The sequence below is a fragment of the Nyctibius grandis genome, chromosome 1 (assembly GCF_013368605.1).
Source record: "Nyctibius grandis isolate bNycGra1 chromosome 1, bNycGra1.pri, whole genome shotgun sequence".
Taxonomy (NCBI): Eukaryota; Metazoa; Chordata; class Aves; order Nyctibiiformes; family Nyctibiidae; genus Nyctibius; species Nyctibius grandis.
Window position 1 is genome coordinate 21041212 of NC_090658.1, and position 17965 is coordinate 21059176.

Below are 17965 nucleotides of genomic sequence, written 5' to 3' on the forward strand. Positions count from 1 at the left end.
ATCTAGTCTGTTTCTCAAAAGCCATTATGAGTGAGTAAGTGAGAGAAGGGAGCTTACTGACATGCATACTATTACTTACTTAAATGGAGATTTGTGTAGTGAGGCAATTATGTATTGATTAGATTGCACAGCAGTGAGAAGCATGTGAGCATTTCCTCACCTAACCAGCAGCACTGACTTATCAAGTATGTCTTGATAAGTTAACATAGACAACAACTATAGAGAACTACCATCATTTACACTGCAACCGCCTGTTATAAAAAGAGTATTCTCAGGCAGAGAGATGAAGCCAAAAGTAATTTGATCTTTGCAAGCATCTGTTTTGGACAATTATTGCTGATTATATTTATTAACAACCACTGGGGAGCATACGACTCACATTTCGGATTTACCTTCTGTGGGAAGGAGAGCTTTGGCAAAGCTGTGTCTGAACTTGGAACAGGAAAATGAAAAAACATAAATCTGGATACCATTTGTTTCTTAGGATTCACAAAGAGTTTGCAGCAAACCGTGGAATCACTTGGGCTTTTTTTAGCAAGGGAGGCAGAGAAAACAGTTTCAACTTGGAAGTTTCACAGCCAGCACTTGATTTTTATAACATATTGTGATTGTACACAGGGAGGAGCTGAAGACAGGAAAAGTACTGACCCTGAAGAGGGTAATCATGAACTGTGAATGATCAGTGCAGTCTGATTCATCTACAGCATTTATGTCTATCTATGGAAAGATCTAAGGACATCAAATGTTACACTCACCAAATAATGCCAATTATTTATTAAGGAGCAGATTCGTCACTGTCATCATATTAGTACTACATTAGAAAAACAGTGTCCCAAATGAGATCAGGGTTTCCTTATCAAGATGAAACATGTATCATTGGCCTGCCTAAGGTAAAAGGGAAAAGAATAACATACGTTTTTCAAAGTGCAACCATATTTTTCTACAGTCTTGGTACAAATGCACAGTAAATCCTTGCCTGTTCAGACAGGTTTGAATCAGCTCTAGTTATACATACGTGCTTATAAAGATCAGTTATGTCTATGTCCCTTGCTGGGAGTCCTCTCCCAGTCCTAGGTGACAAAGGAAAAGTTACTGGCGAAGCTCTTCAATTATGCTGTGCAGGTTACACAAATATAAGTCCTGCTTTACGTAGAAACTATTACTTTGATGCCAACTCCAAAGAGGAAGACCTTAGACCACAGAACTTGCAATCTGAGCAGATCAAGTGGGAAGGTAGAGATGCAAAATTGATTTGCTTCAGCCATGCAGTGGCTGTGGGGTGCAGCGAGGACCCCCTCAGGACCCCGTGCCCTAGGCACAATCTTTCATTCACAACTGCACCCTCAGCAAGTTTGCCAATGACACCAAGCTGTGTGGTGCGGTCTACACACTGGAGGGAAGGGATGCCATCCAGAGGGACCTTGACAGTCTTGAATGCTGGGCCTGTGCAAACCGCATGAAGTTCAACAAGGCCAAGTGCAAGGTCCTGCCCATGGGTTGGGGCAATCCCAAGCACAAATACAGGCTGGGTGGGGAATGGGTTGAGAGCAGCCCTGAGGAGAAGGACTTGGGGGTGATGGTTGATGAGAAGCTCAACATGAGCCGTCAATGTGCACTTACAGCCCAGAAAGCCAACTGTATCCTGGGCTGCAACAACAGCAGTGTGACCAGCAGGTTGAGGGAGGTGATTCTCCCCCTCTATTCCACTCTCGTGAGACCCCACCTGGAGTACTGCATCCAGCTCTGGGGCCCCCAACATAAGAAGGACACATAGCTGTTGGAACGAGTCTAGAGGAGGGCCACGAAGATGATCAGAGGGCTGGAGCACCTCTCCTATGAAGACAGGCTGAGAGTTGGGGCTCTTCAGCCTGGAGAGGAAAAGGCTCCAAGGAGACCTTACAGCAGCCTTCCAGTACCTGAAGGGGGCCTACAGGAAAGCTGGAGAGGGACTTTTTACAAGGGCATGTAGTGATAGGACGAGGGGGAATGGTTTTAAACTGAAAGAGGGGAGATTTAGATCAGATATTAGGAAGGAATTTTTTACTGTGAGGGTAGTGAGACACTGGAACAGGTTGCCCAGAGAAGTTGTGGATGTCCCCTCCCTAGCAGTGTTCAAGGCCAGGTTGGATGGGGCTTTGAGCAACCTGGTCCAGTGAAAGGTGTCCCTGCCCATGGCAGGGGGGTTGGAACTAGATGATCTTTAAGGTCCCTTCCAACCCAAACCATTCTATGATTCTTCCTCTGGCTCTGTGGGGATGGGCCAAGGGGGCAGCACAGTGCCAGCTCCAAGGCTGCAATGGAGAGGGAGCCCGGGGCCCGCTGTCGCATTCGAGGCATTGCAGAGCACGCCTGGCATTCAGCAGGCGCTTGGCATATTCCAGTCACCATGTGAACATTAAGGGAATATTCTTTGCTGTGCCATGGTGAAGTAAGGGGGATAACAGCATTAATACAGCTGATCCCTGATTTTCTAGCATACATGTTTTCATTTACATTTGGCCTTTACTGACAGTGGAATCATTCACAAGGATGTTTTGGTTTGTCTTGTAATTTCCCGTCTAACGGCATTTTTAAGAGATCTGTTAAATGGAACAAGGTTGCCTGCTGCTTGTGGTGTGCTTTGTTCTTTCTTTTTTTCCTTTACTTTTTAGGGCTGTTCAGTGTTTGGCTCTGGGTAATGCTGGTTTTGATTGCTCTCCTGAGTTTCTTGGTGGAAGCTCTGAGATGTTGCTGGCTGTTAGGCTGCTTGCCCATTGCATTTTGTTGTGTAATTGCCCCGTGCCTCAGTTTCCAAATTATTGCTGGATTGTGTAGCATCTCTGGCGTATTCAAAATGTTTGCAAAGAAACAAGAAATTAGATATCCCATACTCCAAACGGGCTTATGTGAGTGCTTAGGCAATGTGAATATAGGCACTTTGATTACCTCAACCCCTTTTAAAAGAAGCTGACCCATGGAGAGATCACAGGGATGTGCCATTTGGAGCCCAGCATCAGGCAGTCCTGCGTCTGCCATCTGGAACTGGCACCAGGGCGTGCTGCCTCCCCTCTGCCCACGGAGCCTGGGTGGGTACCCAGAGCTGCACCGTGCATGCATCTGCCCTGCGCCGTAGCATCTAGGGCCAAAAGGGGGTTTTGATAGTATTTTGAGAGTGTATAGGACCAGAGACACTATGTTCCCAATTGTATTAGTTCTTCTATAGAGACTGATATTTTAAAATGAACCAGTGGAAAATGCTTACAAGGTGACCTGGTGAATTAAGGACCCAAACCATCCTTTCCCTGTGCAGTTGCAACTTCCAATGCATGTAGGGGAGGATGGGAAGGACTTGAAGGCTGGTTTTGTAAGAAGGGCAGGGCGTTCCCCAGATGGCCTGGTAGAACACACACCTGGACCTGTGCCCTTCCTGATGACTTTTCTTCTGCTTCATGACCTCAGTGTGAACGTTCCCCCAAGGAAGGTAATACATTTGTATGGCATACTAAGGAAAGTGAAACTTGTTCCCTGTAGGCAATCTTGTGCTGTGAAAGCTGGGAGAACTTATCGTGAATGTTTTTCCTGCCCTGCAGTAAATGGTGTACAGACAGTTTCCACAGTGAAGGCGTTACTAACCTGGCAGAGGCATCACTGATGTTAGCAAGCGTGAAGTTATTCTCCATATGCATGTACTCGGTTAGCATGTCCCCTAATTTATTATATGCTAGGGTAAGCTAGTCAAATTACAAGGACATCACTACGAAAGCAGCAACATCATCAGCTAGGTTATGTGTCCTTGGTCCTGCAACCAAGTTCAAGTTAGCAAGGAGCTCAGGCTGAGCTGCATATTCCAGCTCTGTATGTGACGAGCTTAACTGCCTGATAACCAGGCTGCTGCTTTGTGTGTGCTGCGCGTCTGCTCAAGGCTGCTGCTGCCTGTAAGGACAGACAGCCTTTCCAGAGCCATTTCAGCACTGACTGCCAGAGTAGGCATCCTTATGGAGTCCTGCTTTTGTGCTTTCCTTTTTTTTAATCTCATAGTCTAAATGCTCTTCTGAAGAAAAGACTGTTAATTTGTTTGCCTGCTTGCTTTTTCTGTAGACAAGCAAAGCTGTTCTCATATTCGCCCAAATCCGCTCCTAAATTCCTTCCTTTCAAACCAGAGGGAGAATGAACTGCCTTGGGATTCAGAAGTAGTTTGAATGGGTATTTTAGGTTGGCCCGTTAAAGACATGGAAGAATCCCCAAATCAGGGTTGGAATGCAGCCTCCGTTTCTTCAGTGTGACAGAAGTTTAGGTTTAGAATTTTGTCCTAAGTCCTGGTCTGCCCCTCCCAGGTGGCATAGACCTGGTAAGTGCAAATGTACTTTTTTACCCTTTGAAGGAAACAGGAGTACTTGGTTTGTATCGGAGGGAAATGGATGGTGTTACAGTGCTCAGATCTCACTGATCTGCAGGGAAGTTGTACATTTTATGTGGGAGAGCCTGTGATTTGTCACTCTTGTACACATGAGCCCAGGTGGCTGAGGTGAAGTCTATGAAGATGTAGATGGCAAAAGATTTGTTAAAGTATCACATGACAAGTGTGTATTATGTGTCTCACTGTTCTGCTGGTGAAGGAGCCAGAAGATGAAGTCCTGAGGGATCAGTTACTGTATGTGTAACCTTTCTGCCAAGGCGTGACTGGCAGCAACAGGAGCCACATTCAATTTTTACCCTATCCAGAGACCCTGTGCTCAGTGGGCTGATTTTCCTGGCACAAACAATTGCCTGAAGAAGCAGAATTTTGTAAAGGCAGGGAGAACAGGAGAGTGCCCAAATATACCGTGTCTTCTTCTTTTTTTCCTAAAGAATGTCTAAATTACAAAACTTAAAACAAGGCCTCCTTAAAAATTTAAAACAAGGCCCTCCTCCTCCTTTTTCCCCCTCCCACAGGCTGTCTATCACTTCTCTACCCTTGTTCTGGAGGCAGTTGGGAGATCTCTTCCTTTCCCCGCACAGTGGTGGAGTTGGATGAACGAAGCAGAGCTGACTGGCTCAGGCTTCCCTACACTACACCTCCTGCAAACTGCTGTCTACTTCATGACAAGGCTCTTTGTTAAAAAAAAATGCCCCCCAAATGCAGTAAGAAAATGTATATAAAATAAACGTCTGACAAGCCTTTGATTTATTTTCCTCCCTTCCGAAACCGAGAGGTTGCTTTTTCTGTGGGCCCACTGCGGTTGTTTGGGTTGAACGTTGCCCACCGTGGCGAGGCAGCCTCTGCCCTGCAGTGAAGGCAGTTGCAAGCACCCGTACAAACTCTCTGTGGCAGGAGGCAGATGATGGAGTCCGCCGAGCAAAAACATGCACAGAACAGTGCCAGAAGCAAAACCAAAAATTATGCCCTTCAGGAAGAAAGCTTTGCTAGGTTTTGGTTTGGGGCATGCTTGAGGGAGAGAGAGAACTAAGAGAGTGAGAACAGAAAAATATGGGAAAGCAGCAGAGACAGCTATGAAACACTGACCACAAGAACCAGAGAAAAAGCCTAAAGGAGTTTTTGGCAGCACGTTCCCTCTGGTGTGTGGGGAAGCAGGACCTTGCATGTTCTCCCCAAGTTCTTCAGAGGTTTTACTGCTTTTAGTTTCTCTTCATACCTGGGATGACTTGGGTGATGTTTGCTTGTAAGTGAGTAATGTGTTCTCCTGATGATCAAAACAGTCACAGAGAGACTGGAGTGAGTAGACAGAGATGCGGGGAGGCAGAGGGAGAGACTAAGGTGAGGCTGTTAGAGAAGAGCTCAGCTGAGCTGAGCTGAATCAGAAAGGAAAGGCAAAATCGGGTCGTGAGGGGAGAAAGGCACAGGGACTGGGGACAAAAAAGGGAGATGTAAGACTGTGGGTAGGAGGTGTGTGGCTGGCTTTTGGGGGCCTTTTGTGTCCCCAAAATCCATCCTGGTGACGAGCCTGGCTGGCTTTGCTGGCTTCACCAGTGGGGTGAGGCAGGCTCAGCATCAGCAGCAGGTGCAGAGTCAGGCCCCAGCTTCCATTCTACTTGGGGCACTGATCGTTTGGGACTGTTTTAAAGGCAAGCAGTTTTTTAATTTCTACATTTTACTGCTGTCCTTTTTCATCTTTCAGAGATTAAGAGAAACGTTGTCTGGGAAAAGAACGTACCTAAAATCAGCCTTTAATTTCCCTGTGCGTGACTGTGCTGCATGAGTTCCCTGCATCGGGTACTCAGTAATACCTCCTGCCTGTATGAGATAAAGTTTGGTGGCAGTGTTTTGGCTGGGTCAGGGATGTAACCCTGCAGGCATTTAACATCCTGGAAGCTTGATTAATGCTGAAGGGAACACTGAGGTGCTTTAGCTCACTGCCGTTTTCACTTCTCATGCATCAAATGCATGGAAACATGGCGTGAATGCACAAAGAAGAATATTTAATACCGACGATGTAAACCTGTGATGTTGGTTCGGTGACTCTCTGGCGTTATTCAACACATCTTCCTCAGCAGAGCGGTGTTAGTGAATCAAGATTTTATTAAAAGTAAGCAGCTCAGTGTATCGTTAAGCATTCAGGGCAACATCTCCATTTCCTTTCTAATGCTGTGGTGCTGAAAACACATCCCATTTTGAAAGCGGATGTTTAACTACAAATGTAATTTGTGAGAAAATAATTCTTTTTTTTTTGTCCTTTTGAAATCTGCAGAAAGCATGCATACTAGCAGAGCAGCCTTTCTTGCAGGGTTTTAATTTTCTTTTTCTTTCAAAGGAGCTGCATAAGAAAGTTGTTTGAGTGGTTTCTCCCCAGCTATTCTCCTGGGCGATTCCTAATTACCCTCAGCATTTGAAAGGTGAATGGTACTCTTATATAATCAACATTAATAATTCATCTTAGTCCAGGAAAGCTTATTGCAGCTAGTTCTTTGATGCCAGAAAACCTCTGCTAAAGCATTCATTGTCAATTTAATTCATAAGCTCCTAATAAAGCCAGTCCAGTCAAAGTATTTTAACTTGGCTCCTACAGTTAAAATGTTGCTGAAATTATTTCAGGTGGGCCGTGGTAAATAGGTATTGTAAATTTTAGTAGAAATTTACTTTTCCACTCTGTTTCTGATCCCCAGGATTGTCTTCTTTGGGTTAACAGAAATTCCCTAGAAATTATGTGTGCGTACACATACTTTCCCCTTCCTTCTTTTCTGTATGCCTTCTTTCTTTCTAACTGCCCTCTCTGGTGGAAGTGCTGATATATCAAGTGATCAGCATAAATGGAGGCAAACAGCGATTATGTTCTTCATAACATGAATATGAAAGATCACGCATTTCCAGAGTGACTTCCCATCACAGTGAGCCACCACAACCTACTATTACAGAGTCAACGCAGTTACTGGAAGATAATGATCTTGTGCTCTTTTATTAATGATGCTAACGGGAAGAATGCACCAACAGACTGATCCTATCAAAATTACAATGTAGAGAAACTCCAAAGAAATAAAAATATTTTACTAGCCTCCGCCATTTTGTGATAGAGAAGGCTTTCCATAGGAATGAGTTTTACCAGATCTGATGGTGACATACAGAAATGTAGGTGTTTACCTCAGCATGGTCCATGCAATCTGGTATGAACAGAGATCCTCTGAAGTGGTTATTTCTGCACACAGTGCACACCACTGTCCTTTCTAAGAGCAGCTACTAGAGGTGGATGAATGGATTTCTGTCGATCACAAAAGTTTTCGTGTTTTAATTTATTTCCTTCTACACTAGCTAATTTCAAAGGGATGGAGGTGGGCATTTGTCTTCTGTGGGCAAAAGAGGGCGCTGGTGATGTGGCAGGAAGATGGAGGTACAAAATGAGGTTGGCAAGCTGGAGTCTTTAAAGGTCCAACTGCCCATTTGCAGCTGGGACCGTATGTCACGCATACCTGTCCTAGAGATTCTCACTGGCTAGAGAAAGAAAAATAGCTCCCTTCTTTCATTCTAGCCTTTATAATTATTACTGAGATTTTCAACAGTTGGGAGAGTCAAGGGAGATATTTACTGTTTGAGCACCTGCAAAATAGTCACTCCAACTCCAACATAAACAATGACAAAAGCATCACAGGGAACATTTCTGAAGGGAAAACAAAAAAGGTGCCTCTGCTTGAAATGCCTAATCCTGCAAATGTGTTTTGTGGGAGTGACATAATTTCTTAAAGGTATCATAAAGATCAGCTGTTTGAAGCATTTTTACCTTATCTGTGGAAAATGAGAGTTCTGGTGAACATTTGTTCACACTTTCCATTTCAAGACTCAAAATAACCTATTCATTCATAGTGGTTGAGAGAAGTCATTTCCAATAGGTAGAAACACCATCTTTGCATTTCTCAGCTTTTCCATCTCTCAGATGGGCATAATATTTGCAAACCCTGTAGGTGCATCAGAAGGATCACTGGGTTGTAAAGTGCTTTGATACATCAGGATGTGAGATGCTGCAGAAGGAGAAAATACTTCAATTTTTTGTTTTCATTTGTGTGATACGTCCATGAGCGTTCTTGCTTCAGTGTTAGCATGATTCTTGGAGTCTGTCAGTGCTTAAAAAAAGGTAGCGTTTTTTTCAGACTTGGTGGTTTGCCTGCCTTCAAAAATTTGTGATTGCATATCTCAGGATTGAAAAACATTTGACTGATATTGAGGAAATTGTACTTTTGTCCAAAGTGGGAAAATGATCCATGAAGATGATCATTGTTGGTAACACAGAGACAAAAGTAGCATACAGTATCCTAGTGAGGACAGTAGACAGCCAACGCTTGGGTTTCCAGCTAAGTAAACCTGCATGGCTTGGCACAGACCAGGTGCTCCTGGAGTCCGTGGGGTGGTGGCCCATCTTCCACAGACTGGTTAATGCTGTGTGTTCAGTGCTGCCCATATCTCCTCCGTGCACCGTACTCTGTGCTGCCACGTTTAACTTTTGCCAGGTTTTGAAGTGGATCAATTTGCCAGCTGAGCCATTTATTTCTGCTGCTTGGAAGTGGCTGTTTGTGTTGTCCCCAGTGAGGTGCAAACCAGCTGAGAAAAGGCTGGAGCTAGAGCCTCCACCTCACCATCATCTGGCACTGCTCTCCCTGCCCCAGGAGGGAGCTTCTGACATCCCACAGGGTGGGATGGTCTTGTACAGCTTTTCATAGTTCGTCTTGCAAAGAAGGAAGGGCCCGAGTTTATTTTGAGACAAGGGAGTCCTGTCTGCTCCAGACAATGAGACTTGCCTAGCCCAACTACTTTTTTTTCTTTTTATTGCAACAGTTGTTATTAAGTTTTTGAGAGTTCATTAATTATGTTGTAGCAGTCCAAGTATTAAATATTACTGTGATTTTTTGGCTTTTAAAGGAGTCTAAAAAACTTATTTGGAACAAAATGTTTATTATAGGCTATTTAATGGAGTTCATTTCATGTTTGTCTATTCAGCATTATGCTTCATTAGCTGCGGGCTTGTCATATGACAACGTGGAATCAATCAGTCATGTACCATTTGTGGTTATTCTGCACATAAAGCCAGATTTCTTTGTTTTAGTGTCCAGACTGGTATGCATTTTTCTTGTGCTTTTCCAGCGCTGAACTGTAGATAAGACCAGTTGTGAGTCTCCCAGATATCTGTCTGCTCAGGAAACTGTGTGAAGAAAACAAACTGCCTCCTAAATTAGAAGTCTGTGGCAGCTCCTGATTTGAATGACTAAATATCCTTTTTCTCTCAAATTAATATGTTTTTACTCACATGAGAAGTCTGATTGTTGTCAGCGGGAATTACTAGTTAGTGCTGTGTGGGAGGATCCAGCAGAAAAACGTGGTTATCGCTGGTTATCTTTGTGAAGGAGTAGTCTTCATGGAGGCTTGGTGGCCTTGGGGACTGCCCTGCAGAACGGGCACAGTGCGATTTGGAGCCCTGTTTATGGGGCCCCAAATCCAGTGCGTGTTCGAAGGGATAGCATTGTAAGACCTTTTTTAAAGATGAAATGTTAGTAAATCCTTATAGCTACTTCTCATGAATGATTTATAAACGTTATGGCTGTTGGGAAAAGAACTGTGCAGCATAGATTTCAGGAGGAAAGGGAGAAGGATGGTAATGTTAAGTGGAGAAAAGATTGGGAAATTAGGAAAATTGCCGTTACTCCAAGAAATCCCTCTGACCCATGAAAGATGTGAAATTTCTACCTTCTCCTTCCCACTGTGAGGTTATTTCTCTGGGCGCATGACATTTTTGAGGGTTGGAAAATATGAGTGTGGATCGGGAAGGAAGCTGTGGAGTTCCCTGCAACAGTCAAAACCAAAGGTAATTGTTAGCTCTGCATGAACATGAGCTAATCTGGAGTCCGTGCTTCATACCAGTTCTTGCTGGCCAAAAGCAGCTGTGAATAGACAGAAAATGATACAGTGCTGCAGCCAGTGCCCTAGCTATACGGGTAGTTAATCATCAGCTCAGAGCTTCTCTTCTTCCATGTAGCTGCATTCTTAGCACTGCTCTTTGCAATCTTGTGACTTTCTCTTTGTGCCGAATAACAGTTAATTATTTTGTTAAATCCAAGTGGAGATGCACTGAGTCCTCGCTACTCAAGAGTCATATGATGCTGAGTAAAATGCCAACAGTTTTGCTGCTGGAGAATGGGGCTGTGAAATACAGCTTTATCATCTGAAGCAAACAGCCCCACTGGTTTTCTATTTGTGTCCATGTACACATGACCTCTTTTGACTTTGAAGTGTAGTTGAAAAGAGAAATTCATTTGCTGTTGTTTGAATTTCAGTCATGCCTACAGAGAGAGAGAAGAGACCCTTTGGGATGAACCTGTAAGCAGTCACTACCTAAAAAATAAAATAGAAGTAATGGTGAAGTTGAGTGGGAACAGGTGGATAGATGGAGTTGCTCAAGGTCATAGGAAAGAGGTAAGATAAGCAAGGTCTCCCGAGTTATGCCTGGTAGAATAGCTTCTAGGCCATCATACCTCCTTAACACGAGAGTCACCTTTTCTGTAGCCAAGTCATAGGCTCTCTTAGTCCAGGTCAGCTTCTGCTCCAAATCAGATGGCAAGGACTTGAGCAGGGGTCTCACACATATAAGGGAAGCATTCTATGCAGCAGTCTTGGGACACATTGGCCTTGATGCCTTTAGCCAAGTAGCACCCAGTTTAGCCACACTCCTGCCATTTGGTGCATTCATACCACACTGGTGAGCATGACACAGGAATATCTCATATATCCAGGGTGGGGTCGGAGGGGACACAACATGGGATATTGATTTACACCTTGATTCAGGATCCCTGGTTTCTTTCTTTTTAACTCTGGTATGGTATTTACACCTGTGGGTGGGTGGAAATGGTAGCTCCTCGTGTTAAGCAGCAGCTTAAGCCTGCTAGTTTTCATAAGTCATTGTTGTCCACAGTGACAGATAGATGTAGAGGTAGTCCTATCACTGGTATCCATTAGCTATCTCTCTGTATAAGGGAAATGCTCTGTTTTACCCACAGTTATATTAGTTTACACAGGAACTCTGTTGTTCAAAGAGTAGCCATTGCTCCATCTGAACAAAAAACTAGGCAAATGCTGTCTCCAGTAGTGGCATGGACATGGTCAGGAGATCAGAAGATATAAAAGTTAGGATAAAAGGACATCTGTGTATGCTCGCACAGATACGTGCTCACACACCATTTTTCCCAACATTTGGCCAACTCTATTGGTGTGAGCTAACCACAAGTGAATGGGACAAAGTTTTTGGCTCTCCCTGTGTGTGTTTTGCTCAGCTTCACTGGAAAAGCTTCTAAGAGCTATTTGCTAGTAATCAGTCTCAAGCAACGAATGAATGGAAAAGTATCTTACTAGAATGATTTACTCTTCATCACGCATAATAAATGAATAGAGTTATTCACTGGCAGTCACACATCTCTGGTTGATCCTTTTGAAGGTCACTCGTACCAGTCGCCAGTCTCTCGTCACAGCTACTGCAGTAGGGAGCAACGTGTCGAGGGTAGGGAGTTATTTAAAAAAGTGGAATCAGGTCCATCCACTAGTCTGGGTTTGTTCTTCACCCTGATTCCTACACCTCACATCACCAAGGACTAGTAAATGGAAGACCAGAAACAGATGAAAATGTAATAACACTGTTTGAATTATTAAATCGTCTCAGCCCCAAAGAAAAGAGCTGTCCGTGTTAATTGGTCTCTAGGGAAGTCGGAGCAGAACTGTTTGTTCTGGGATGTCCTCTCATGCCCAGATATTACACTAACCAGGTTGCAGGGTATCTGCAACAGCTTCCTCTTAGTGCAAAACCATCTGACTGGAGGAGAACTGGATTGCAACATATTATTAGCATTTTTATTATGTGCTACTTCAAGTTCTTCAAAAAATCCCCCAATTTGAGTTTTGTGTTGTAATTTCCTTCCTCAGTTCCAGAGTCAGACAACACCAGAGGAGAATAGCAATGTGACCTCACCCACAAGAAACGTGCAAGGAAATTAGGCTATCGTAATGACCTAGAAGGTATACTTGGGCACTGCTCACTCCCTGGGACTAAGAGACTGTGACTGTGTTACCACTCACCTCTCACAGCTACAGCGGAGTCTGCTGGTGACGCTGTTCCCCCCCTGAGTGGGTCTGAGCACCATGGAAAGTGCTAAATGGCTACAGATCATTTGCAATATACTAAAAATACACTTTGTGTTTCAAACTAAGGGAACCCAGACTGTATCACCCACCCAAGGACATACTGCATGCCAAGGAGTGGCTGAGGTCTTCAAGCACAGGGATGAGAGCTGTGGATAGCAACACCAGTGAGTAACACATCGTCTCAGATTGACAAGATTTTTCCCTGACGAGGGGTCTGTGAATCATCTGATGTAGACAGGTACAGAGCTGCTGGAAAAGGCAATATTTCTTTTCCATTTCCCATAGGTGTGAGGTGATCATACCACCTGAGAGGCAGAAAGGGATTAGAGAGAAACTGAGAAACTTGTTGTCCCAGTCTTTCTGCCTCCCTTCCATCGCTTTAGATAATAACTCATTTTTGATTCATTGCTCCTGGGCCTTGTCTGGCTCTTTGGTGTGCCTGCAAAGGCCACAGTCTTGAATGACTGTCTTGCTGCCATGGTTAGGGCTTGGTTTTCTGCCTTCTTCTGCCAGCTGGGCCAGGTATCGATCCCGTTATTCTGAAAGATGCTGGTCTTAATTAAAGATACCGAATATTCCTGTTTGACAGCAGGCTACAGTTTAGATATACTAACAAGGAGAACTGAGTAAATGGTACCTATTTACAGCACGCACAGTGCCTCAGTCTTTATAGAGCTTCATTGATAGTGCTCCTGATGTCTGCAGGGCCAGAAGCTCAGCCTGTCCACAAGGGTGAATCTAAAGCCCTGGGACTCCATGAATCGCTGTAGTGATCTGCTTGTTTTCACTCTGGATTCAGAGCAAATCCAGGTCAGCGCAAACTGCTGTTATCCATTTCAGGAGCCTTGATATACTTCCATTCTATACTTCAGAAAGTAAATACAGGGGTGTTGACTGATGTATCTTAGGGAGGAGGATTGAGTGAGTCTACCTTGACAGAAATAAAAAATGTACATGCAAGGAACTTCATTCTTGCAGAGGCCATGCTTAATCCACAAAATTACTCTCTTCTGTGGGCTGAAGTCAGCCCCCATGGTATCTCCTCTCCTGGAAAAGTTACCCCAGACATCTACTTTGGAGATTTCAGGCATGGGCCACACCATAGTGGTTACTGACTTGCCCACCTCCAATCCCCTCTCTGGGAGTGTGTTTGCTGTATTGGTGCATCCAAAATGCAGGCAAATTTCAAAGGGCCCACATTGCTGCCTTGCAGCAAAGCCAGCTGAGGATTTATTTTTGGCAGGCTGTTAATAAATAAAAGGACGATGAAAATACAGGTCACAGAATACAGCAGTATCCACTCCTGCTCCTCTCTGCTGGGCTCAGTGGAGTGATGCTAATCTGGCCTCTCTCTCCTTTATCTGCAGCCTTCCATTTCAAAATGAGTTTTGCATGCATTCAGGTTCTAGGGACGTGGGAGTTTGGTTTGCTCGCTTGGCAGCTCTGAAGCCTGAGCCTCCCTTCAGAACCAGAACCAGAACTGAAACCCTCTTCTCTGTTTCCTCCCGCAGACTCCTGTTTTCAGCTGTGGGGAACAAACCTGTTTGCACATTTTAATTTTTTTTTTTTTTTCCTCACAAAAAAGACACTTTCCCTGCCCTGAGAGTCCCAATGATACTAAAAACAACCAAGGAGCTCAATGCCACGAGTCCTGCTGCACACATAAACCTTGACTACAATGTCAGCCAAGCTGATCGCTGCAGCTGTGCTTCAGAGGCTTAGCTGCTTGTTATCAGGGTCCAGCAGGCAAACGGCACCCTGAACTTGGCTGCTGCTCAGCTCCAGCTCTAAAATCCTTTCTCACCTACCTCCAAGTTAAAACAATACAAACTCCATGCTAGTTAGGAGTGCAAGTGGGTGTGACCCGTAAGTGGAGGAGATGAGAAGTTTGGAAGTAGGCTAGACTATTTCTTCTTACAATGCTTAATTGCCCTCTGGAAGTGCCCTCATTGCATTAAGTCACATCACTGTTGTTCAGCTTTCCCATGGCACCTGGCTTATCCTTCTGCTTCAGTGGCACTGTCCTTCCTTCCCCTCCCCTTGCTGCACCATGCCATTGCTACTTCATTCTCCATCATAAATTTATCTATCTGTCTGTGCCACTGGTGGGTTTCCCTTGTCGGGTCATACCAGCTTTCCTCATATATCCTTGATTATCCAAGGTACACTGCTGGGGTTTGCTTTCTTTTCAGACCCTTGGCCACTTGGTGTCTTTTTTATGCTCTGATGGAAGGGAAAAGAGCACTGTAGGTGTAGAAATGGGGCTGCTTTGCCCATCTTTCCCTTCTTCCCCACATCTGCTCAGCCGCATCCTGCCAGACTGGCCCAGACATCTCCCTTTCTTCTGTCCATCACCTCTCACTCTTAAAATCCCTTATGATGTGGTATTTTATTCTATGATACAATAAGAGAGGAGACAAGGTGAAGGAAAGAGAGAATTTTATCAGCATTGTATCAGACTTTGGTAGGAAGAGGTGATGGCAGGAGCCCAGGTGGAAGGAAAACGTAGGACAAAGGGACAGAGAGAGGGAAAGGGAGAAAGTAATTGTAACCTGCCACAGCAGTGACAGATAGCAGAATCAAGTAGAGTCAGGCTTACAGTGCAGCCAATTATTCTGCCAGTAAAGATATGAGAGCAACTAATATCTTCTTTTGCCCTAGGGTTTATTTCTCCTTATTTATAACACCATTACTGAGAGAGACGTGACATTGCAGAACAACTGCTTGCTTCGTTTCAGGAGCAAGGAATAGCAAGTTGCTCCAAGGAGAAGCAAGGATCCTGAAGTGGGATATGAAAAAATGAGGTTTTTTAGCCGCAGTGGAGGAAAAATGTGATTGAAAGAATCTGAAGTGGACACAACAACTAATTCAAGATAATGACGTTGAAAGAGGCACAGTTTCTCTGTGTGATTTCCGTAACGATGGAAGCGAATCCATGCCCAGCCCTGGAATCTCTTACTTAGAAACCTTCTAAATCATCAATTACTAACAATATTATTGTTTTTTCTTGTTTTAACGAGGCATCTCCCACTGAATGGTTGGGTTTTGTTTCCTTCTTTCTTTGCATGGCAGAGTGGTCTAGATTTTCCATACATTAAATTTTCAGTGGGAAAAGTATTATTTATTAAGTTCATTAAAGAAATTCCTTTGCAAATTTCAGAGTGGTAACAGAGAGTCTCTGATTTCTATTTTGAACAGGGAGGAGTCAAGAATATTCCAGATATTCCTCAGCCTCCAAGCAGGATAAAATGCCAGATTAACAATGTACTGGGGATGTTAATGGAGAAGCTGGAGAGTGAAGACAAGGCTTGCGCTCATTTCTAACACTGTTCGGGCATTTATAAAACACTTTGTGCAAATTTGAATTCCTCTAGGATGTTGTAGCAAGTGTCATTCATACTAAAGACTGAGTCTCTTGACCACATGAGGCCATGGGGCAGCTGGACCACCCATGACTCTGTTTCATTTTCAATTATTTTATTATTTACCAGAGGGTAAATTTTACATACTAGCATGTAGAAAGTTCATTTTTCTCCAGACAATTTTACAACTGTCTCTATACAGAAATGGTACTAGCTCTCAAGTCATTTGTTCAGATTTCATGTGATGCTGTAAGAGAAGAAATTTTATCAGCTCAGCTGTGCAGTGGCTGATAAACCTCTCTAAGTCAGTACAAAACCATTTGTAAATTGGTATGGGCTATGTAAAAAAACTAAGAGCAATACTGAATTACAAGAAAACAAGTTCTACCAGATGTCTCCCGTGCTGTGGAGAGGATGCCTGTCTACCCCAGATTTTCAAGTGCATGTCCAATTTGGGGCTTTTCTTAGGCATCCAGGCTGAAACTTGATTTTTACAAATGCTGAGCCTCAGAAACTCTCACAGACTCGTGGTGGACTTGAAGACCAGGCAGACCATATTGGGAAATGAGGTACTCTTTTTCTCAACACTTTCCAAAGTTACGACATCTGGTTTTAACGCTCAAGCTTTTAAGTACTTCGCTTGAAGGAGTGCAAGAGACCACCCCGAATAGCCACCAGCCCAGTGGTTAGGAAACTCATCTGGTTCTTCTGGTGTGACTCTTTTTCTCTGTTTCTGGTTTTGAGAAGGAATTTCAGCCTGAAGCTGGAAGAATTTCATCAAATACTATTCTGATTAACAGCATTGCATACCAAACATTGACATGAGAAGGGGCATCTCAAGTTGTAATGATGGCAATGAGATCAATATGTTGCTTTTTCTGCAGGGATTGCAAAAGTCTTACCAACAGTAGCTGAAGCATTGTAACTCTGCTGCGAGAAACAGTGTGTAAACATTCTTGCAGCCATATTATAGATCAATAAACTTGCTACCCCATGTTAGTGACCTAGTTTTTTGAAACAGTTGATTCTGGAAATCAAGCCACCTGCAAGATGACAAAATTCATACAACGAATCGGCGGTGGAGAGGGAGTGAGAAAGTTAATCCCTGTGGTCTGAGATGTGGCAAGCGGGCTGAGCTTCCTCTCTACATGCATGCTGCTCCTTGATGGGGGAGTGGGATGAGGAATTAACGTTAATGTTATGCTCAAGTGCAGCTTTAAGATCTATAGTCCCCTATCCTGCCCCGGCAGGGGGATTGGACTAGATGATCTTTCGAGGTCCCTTCCAATCCCTAACATTCTGTGATTCTGTGATTCTGTGATAGTGGAAGAAACCAAATGGCATAGACCATTACCAGGATCTGTATGGAGCAGTCGTGTGTTATGATGAAGATGAGCTGGACTGGTCCCTGCATTGTTCTTCTGTTTCTCTAGCTTCTCCCCCTGTAAATAACTCCTGTATACCATTTTATGCTTACCCAACACATATGGAAATAATTAAACAGCTTTGGAGAGGAAGTGTTTCCCGTGATAAACCAATTCTCTCTTGGTACTTAAGCGCTGTGGAAAATTGACAACAAATTGACTCTGGCAGGATTAGGGGTCCCCAGCGAGGGACTGTGTGGAATCTCGAGAGACACCTGCCACCCCTGCAGCGCTCCCCCTGCACGCCTGCCTCTCGCACCACAGCGGCTCGGCTGGGCTGCCTGACTGCCTGCTTTCTCATGTGAAGCAGCGTGAAAGCAGCTTTGCAAAACAGAATAATCATCGTGCGAGGCTGGAAGGACTCACCGTGCACCAGCCAGTGTCAGAGCAGGGTCATCACTGGATGTGCCGGTGTTGCTGGACAGGAATAATGCTTTTGCAGTCTAACTAAAAAAATGCCATCGAGTTGTGCTTTCTACACCTGTAGGAGTGGCAAACCTTCCTTTTTTTGCTTTCTAGGTCAGGGTGTTGGGAACCTGGAGGTAACCGTACATGAAAACCAATGAGACTGTGTGCAGGGAGAGCAGATAAATTCA